The sequence below is a fragment of the Dendroctonus ponderosae genome, unplaced genomic scaffold, assembly GCF_020466585.1.
Source record: "Dendroctonus ponderosae isolate FM_Combo_2020 unplaced genomic scaffold, Dpon_F_20191213v2 Dpon_F_20191213_1, whole genome shotgun sequence".
In the NCBI taxonomy this organism is placed as follows: domain Eukaryota; kingdom Metazoa; phylum Arthropoda; class Insecta; order Coleoptera; family Curculionidae; genus Dendroctonus; species Dendroctonus ponderosae.
This window is the reverse complement of record NW_026017110.1, coordinates 53,440,853-53,448,748: the sequence shown is the minus strand read 5'-3', so window position 1 is coordinate 53,448,748 and position 7,896 is coordinate 53,440,853. Positions and strand designations below refer to the sequence as shown.

General features: G+C 31.3%; 1 protein-coding gene across 1 annotated transcript in view; it reads right to left on the bottom strand.

The window, feature by feature from the left end:
- The window catches only part of LOC109533863 (potassium voltage-gated channel subfamily KQT member 1), a 69,233-nt gene extending 61,704 nt beyond the window's left edge, over nt 1–7,529 (bottom strand). Inside the window, exon 1 of the mRNA XM_019899369.2 lies at nt 7,378–7,529. The gene's annotated coding sequence lies outside the window, so the exon portion shown is untranslated. The remainder of the gene's footprint in view (nt 1–7,377) is intronic.
- Between the last annotated feature and the right edge of the window lie 367 nt (nt 7,530–7,896).

Sequence of the window (7,896 nt, the reverse complement as noted above, 5' to 3'; positions counted from 1 at the left end):
AATTCTTGTAATTATAAAAATATATATATTACGGCACATTGTTTAGTAAAATTGCTTAGGTGGGTCTCTATTGATAAACTGAATCAAATGAATTTATAAATATGATTTTTCTAAAATTCACAGGGAGTGTGCTTGGCATGCTTTAAAAAGCCTAAGAGTTTTTTGAATTATTTAAAGAATTGTTGTTTTCTTATTACATTACAAGTATTAAACGTACAAGCGCACAACGCTACTTTTAAAAAATCAGTAACGGACGCACTAGCTTATGGAAAAAGTGTTTGATTTTTTAATTTTATTTTGATCAATAATGTTTGTAATAATATTTTTTATTCAATCTTGTAAATTAAGTGAGCTGTTCTGAAAGATTTTTTATAGTAGATATTATAGAATATGTTACAAATGGGACACTAATATATAATTCAACACTATATTTCCATTTGCGAAACTTTTCAACAGACTTAAAGACAACAATTTGCCTAAGGATTCGCCTTTCACAGATATAAGTTTAAGGTAGCTTAACACACTCCAAAAATTGAAATTGGGCTTATAATAAACATGAATAACATTAAAAATGATTGGAATTAATTCAAGGGCCCATCATTCATCGCCGAATCTGGTTTTTTCCGATTTTATTCATTAGACATCAGTTTAGCTAAGAATCAGGATATGCAAAGCGGTAACGATTTTCAAGATGCTTTCTATTAAATGCAAATATCGTAATTCCATTTTCTCAACAATTTCAATACCAATGAGCTCTTTTAACCTGGATTCAGATAATCCCATGGTTATTCTTAAATTAATTTGCAATAACTTAAATACATTCACACTTTGCTCATGAAAATCAAACAAGGATAACGATATACCTTCACATTGATTTCCTTCATTCAAAGTACTCTAAAGACGTTGAAGACCAACTGCTTCATATGAAGAACATTATAGTCAAGCTCTTCTGTAAAATTGTTCCTCATTAGAAAAGTTATTTTACTATCAACTTTCGTTTCGTTTCGTTTCATTTTATCATTTATGCATTCACATAATGACTTCAGATTATCTACTGTAAATTCATAAAATTGTCCTCGAACATACAGCGAACACCTTTTGTGGCAGACCGGATAATTTTCCGAGAGTTCCTTTTAGCGGTAGGTTCAATTTTATTGGCAATTTAATAAATCACATCAGAAATGCAATGAGTTCTAACGATAAGGAAATAGCTGGCTTTAATATTTGATATATGTAGCAACCAAGTAAATATCTGCAATTAACATTTAACGTCAGGTTTCGGCGGACAAGGCAATATTGAATATTTTTCTTACCTTTTCAACTGCTGTTGGTTTACTATAATGTTTACATTCTTTTATTTTTTCAACTTCTATTCTCAATGCCGTATTTATAATTACAGCTCGGAACTGATAGAATTTTTATTTCTCTGCCATACTTAAACCATAAGTTATCCTATCATCCATACGTTTATCTCTCGATCTATATCATTTTTTAATTTCAATGAATATTTCAAATTTGATTTGTCGGCAATAAAATAGAGAATTATTCGTATGGAGAATCATTCGAGAATAAGTTATTTGAATGAGCATTTGGTCTAATAGTATTTGGGAATTTTGTATTCGATTGATCATTAGAATATTCATAGATTATTTTTATGAATTCGAAAATCTAAATACAAATTGGGCTAGTTTTAATCGTAAATAACTTGAACAGTGTATGAAACTGACGGAAATAATAAGGATGGTTTATAGAGTCAAAATTAACGCAAAATTTGAATTTGCTCCCGGGAAATGTTTCGGGTTAGCAGTTAATAGGCCAAGTTACACGATAAAACCCCGTGTTTTAATTATTGGACAATATCTAAAAAATAGTAAGTTTGGTAAAAACCACAAAATGTGGTAAGAAATGCGTTTTAACTTTGGCAACTATGAAAAGTTTAATCTCTTCACAGTCTTCGTCTTCATCGACACCTAAACAATCGAATTTAGAGTAAAGTGTGTAAAAACCATTGTCTACTTAGAATGGACCAAGGAATACGCTCTTGACTATGGCCATCAAGTCACGGGACACCCTGTATAGAGATGAGAAATTTAGTGTACACACACTTGAGTATAAGTTAAAAGAAACGCTTAATGACTAGAAGTTTGTATGGGTAAATTGAAGAAAAATAGGTCAAGCACTTTGGCGATATCTGCTCGTCATAAAGGCTGAAGTCAATAATACTTCAGATTTTTTTAACATTTTTTCTATTATAACTGCAGAGTACGGCGAATTTATAAATACGCACTCTTACAAAAATTGAAACATTTTGAGAAAATTTGAACACTTAATATGTGATTGGGAAATATGAAAATAATGTATCGTTTAGCTATTATTATATCTTATAGTTTTTATTGGCATTTGTCAACATGCGCTTATGAAAGTTTTTTATATAAAACTCACAATGCAAGTTGTTCCAATTTATTTTTACGCCAGCTAAGATACTTAGCTTAGTAGTATGAAAATGTCTCAAGTTCCAATCGATACCCCGTATAGAAAAAGGCTGAATAAAACAAATCCCTAACCATGTTGTGTAGCAAGGTTGATGACGGTAATCCAAAGCTGCAACTTGTCGTAAACAAGACTAAACTTGTCTCAAATAATGTCCTTTGTCTGATTTTCTTTGTTTTTAATATATTTACGGCTGTCGGACAACTGAAACATTTGCGAGTGAAATGAAAACAATACAAATACCGATTGAAAGCTAATTTACGTTATTATTGTTTCAATGAGCGGTTCAACTGTTCTGACGTACTCAAAACGCAAAACCCGGATGATGAATTTTAATGAAAATTTAAAAAATCGTACCTTTCCTTTCTAATATTCCAGCAAATTGAACTGCACTACTTTAATGCTGTTTCTAAACTCACTCACGCTCGTCTTGCTAAGGATCTCCGATTATAATATTATTATAGGTACTGTTTATTTTACAAGTAGTGTTTTCAATTTTTCTCATGTGGTCTCCATTCAGAATGTTTAACATTATGGAAATATATTTAGACTGCTGGATATTTTAGGAAAATGAAAATATATTGTCTCAATCAGTTTAAGACAGCAAATATCAGTTCGCTTCGTACAATTAGCTTTCAACCATTTTTCAATTAATGTGATGTAGATCGACTATATATCATGCTCAGTAAACTGTTTTATTTTGATTGCATAAATTAAACATGGTGCAGAAGCTCTCTATGAGTTTCAACATGGGAATAGGTCTGATTTTGTAGCATTTTCGCAGTCAAATTGGCTGAGGAAAACTTATGTAGCTGATTTCCTTAATCAACAAACAACACCTGCAAAGACAAACGATTACTTGAAGTGTCAACATTTACAAACTAGAAAAAACCTTAATAAAGAAAAAGTAAAAAATGCTCAATAAAGAGTTATAATATAAAATTACTTGAAACTAATAAAAGATATATCAGATTATTAAAATAAGGATACGAAACAGTTTAGAATCTCTAACTTGAAATTAGCAAATAAGAAAATAAAGGCATGGTTTTTTACTTCGAAAACTGATTTGGGCTAAAACATTAGAATAGTGATTTATTTTTATTTTCCGCGTTAGAATCTCCGAAAACGACTACATTCTGGCTTATTTTTGCTTTGTAATCTAGACGTTCTTCTGAATATAAAAACGCATAATTTTTTCCGCGGAAACTTACGATGGGTTGTTTCCATTTTACGGGAAAATTATGCAGAGGTGAAAGATAACGCCGATAAATTACCAAAATCAGTTGAGTTATCTTCTCTATTTATGCATGGCATGCATTCGTGATTAAACCTGATAGAGAAGATCAGAGACAGACTTCTTTACAAAGAGAATCATGGCATTTTAAAGTTTTAACAATTTGCCTTGTCCGCACAATTTGGTCAGCTACTTTCAATTTTCTATAGACAAGTCAAATCTTGACTGTAGAAAATATAACCGAGTGAGACTGTTGGGCTATTTGAACTGCCGAAAAATTTAGAAAGCTCAGTGATAAAACAAGGCGGAAAATAAATTTTCAAATCAGTATCACAACGAGCAGCAACCTCTGCAAAGTAGAGAATGCGGTAAATGCAAAGTAAATATTTAGGTCTTCTTGAAGAACATCCATCCATATTTATTGGATGGGAATATAATTGAGCTACAATAAGAAATCCGTTGTTAATATTAATATAGGTATTATATAATTTTAATGTATTTTTATTATAGACTATTCATGTTTTGGCTACTACTAAAAAATTTTCGAATGCCAAGCAAAAGGAAATCATAGTTATACATATAAAATTTCCCCAGTAAATACAAGTAACATTTCCACATTTTTTTTACTAGATCTATCAGAAAAATTGAAAATCCAGTTCCAAAAATTTGTGCACTAATTTAAACAGGAAAGCCCAAAATCCCAAAAAGCAGACTTATTTATATTATAGATTTCTATTTTTAAACAAAAGTGTACCTACTGGACTTGGGTAATCTCCAGCCGAAGTACAGTCAGACGTTAAACACCCAATTGGCAAAATCCTAAAAAGACACGATACAAGAACGAGCTTCAAACCCACAAAACAGAAAATAATTGCTCGCTTTAGTAGGTAACATAATTTTATGCGGTTGTGGGTCATCCTGTTGTGGAATGTTGTAACAGCAGATATATTGATTAACATATTGGAATTAATACTATTAATTAATACTGAGCCTCAAATATTTTTTCGTTAACGCCAAGTTCCAAGAAAATAATAGGAAACTTTTGGGTTAATAGAAGGAAAAATGAATAAGTAGCATTCTGAAATTGCTGATTGAACAGTCTCAACTGATCCTCATAGGAATTTTTATAACAACGTGCTTTATTAGAGCCGAACGACGAAAATAAAACTAATTTTTCTGTTTATTTAGGTGAAAAATGAAAATACTGGATATGAGAGAAACATATAAAAACCACTTTCCCAAAAATTCGAGCTGATCGCCTTATTATTATAAGAAACACTGTGTATATAATTACGTCATTCAAAAAACGTTGTCTTAAAACTACTGGTAGAAATTATGATTAAAATGATTGTGTTTAAAATTGAGACGCAAAACATGAATTTCCACACAGAGCTAAAATCCAATCTTCTAGATAATCTGCATAAGAAAAATAAATTTTCAGGAGAATTGGATTAAAGTGATACAATTTTTGCATTATATTATTTAGAGGAGATGAGAGAAGCAGAAAATTAAATGAGAAGAAATAAATATTTTATTCGGATTGATTAAAATACCTTTTAATGTAATTAGATTACAGTCAGGGCAAATGGTCCCTGTATGTCACAATATTGCTATAAATACATAGACGATTTATGCTTCTAGAAATACTTAAACGTAGCGAAATTGTTCAGCTGGCACGATTGAGTGCTTTAGTGATGTGGTTGAATTAGAGTTAAAAACTAAAAATTATCGTCTAATGTCTGTATTACTACACTACGCACTTTTCCCGGATTTATTGGCCAATTATTGAAGGTCAACAGATATAAGCGTAGCGTAGAATCGCACTGCGACCGAAAAATCGAACGATTAATTCTGGAGCATGTTGGGAGTTATTACGGATTGTGAAGAAATTCTGGGAATTTTTGGGGTTATTGTTTGCTAACTCGAAGTAAAGTGACAAAGTAAAAAAAAGTTTTTTTCTTTTTATTGTGTTTCAAATGTTGAAAATCTCTTCTTTCAGATGTTGAAAATCTGCGTTGCATGCAATAAATTTAGCACATTGAAGAAGAAAATTAGTTGCTTCTTTGGAGGCATAAGCAAAGAATTTGGCTCTTGGCTCATGTGCTATGATCTAAACATCGTTACAAACACAAACAAAAACAAAATAAAATATTCAAATTGATGTTGTTGATGCCAATGAAATTGCACGAACTTATTGTAAGAAAATGCGTAATGTCAAAACGGTATAAAACGTCTTTGCTTCCTTGAGTCTCAATTATAACAGCAAAAATTTATCCGATAAATATTCTTAAGATTAATATTAGTAGTTGGAAATAATATGTTTGAACAGTTACTTAAAAAATGTTATGCCATTTTGATAATAGTAGGACTTCAACCACGATTAGGTACCAGTAAAGTTTTTAATTTTGTTCTCCTATAGAGTCGTTATTAGTCTTTTCATTTTTTTAAATTCTATATTTATTTTTAAATTGTAAAAAAATAAAAATTATAATTTTTACAGTTCTACTCTGTTTCCATTTTGCTTAAAATCTCGTCCTGGGTTGCTCTCAAATGCATTCGCGCACTGCAATTACACCATTAATTGGAATTAAGTATTCTTTTGTTGCACAATAATAGAAACATTATACATAATAAATATCAATTTTCATGTCGCGAGTACAATGCAGAATATTAAATTTATGTCTGGGTAAAACACGTTAATATTAATAAGTCTTTTTTATCTCAAAATTTCGTTTTACAAACATTTACAGTGAAGGTTTAAGAAGAATTCTTCATGTCCTATTAATTATAAAAAGTCAAATTGGAAGCTACCGCTGAAATTATTTTATTTAATTCAATAAATCCACATTGAAGCTAAATTATATGAAGTACTGGCACTACTTTTGTCTGCATACTCTATCATTTCTGGCCACTCGTTTCTCGATACCCTCTATACAAGAGCGTAATGATTACTTCATAAAAAATGTATGGGGATGGCTCTTCAACTGGCCGTCCTGGGTAATTCAATGTATGAATCAAATTCATACGAGGTCTATGGAATTAGAAATACTTTTCAAGAACTTGTCTCATTGCAGTGATACGAGAACTTATCGATATACTTTTGGGAAATTTCCCCTTTTATAGCTAAAGTAGCTTCATTTTTTGCCCTCAAAAATATTCATAAATACATAAAAACAGCTCAGATCGTTTTCAATTTATTGCTCAAGTATAACGTCATTTCGTCTCGTGTGCCAACAGAGTTTCTTACTTTCTCATTATGATTTTCTACGAAATATCCCTATATTTAGCTGTGTTTTAATTGTATGAGTTAGTTTCAAACTAGTTTAATAAGTTCGCTGCATGCATTTAATCAATTAAATGCTAACTGGAAGTTTCCAGCCTTGCTTTGAATAATTATTTATTATATGCGGCTTTGCAAGAATAGCTACTAATGAATGAGCAAGGACTAAATAAAAATCGCCATTTTTCCTTGTATACGCTAAAAATTCAAACTAGCCAATAGCAGAAGTTTCTACACTTTTTATAGCGCTTTATTATAATACTGTTTTCAGGTTTCCAGTTGTTAACTGGTTCTAGATTAATAACCATTCCGTTAGTGCCTCTAATGAAAATATAAACAATACTACATGTGCACAAGTAGCTAAGTTATTCACCTTTTCGGTGAATGCGTCCCTGTCACTATCAGACAGAGCACTTTCATCTTCAGAGTTTCCAAGCGAGTTTAATTGTGGAAAACATCGAGTCTTTACATATTCGGACGGCACACGATTGATATAAAGTAACATTCGAAATCCAGCGCGATAGACACTGGCAAAGCCAGTGGCTGTGGAGTATGGCCTTCCAAAAGCGAAAACTATAACGAAAATTGCCGCGCATCCTTCGTTCTGCTCAAACTCAAACTCAGCATCTTTCTGGATTCCAGTACATAGTTTCCAGCATAGTTCACTGCATTTAAAACAGTTCAATTCCCAGCCAGAATCTATTATTTAATTTTACTGCTAAACTATTAACCTATTGGCGATTGAAACCGTTGGAAAAAGCGCACCTTTGTAAAATCTTCTTTGGGTAGAAATTCTCATCTCAACCTAAGATTTGTAGATAAATGTAAAAATAATTACATTATTCCAAAAAGCTTACCATATACCAAGCCATATATCTTTAGTTAGAGAAAT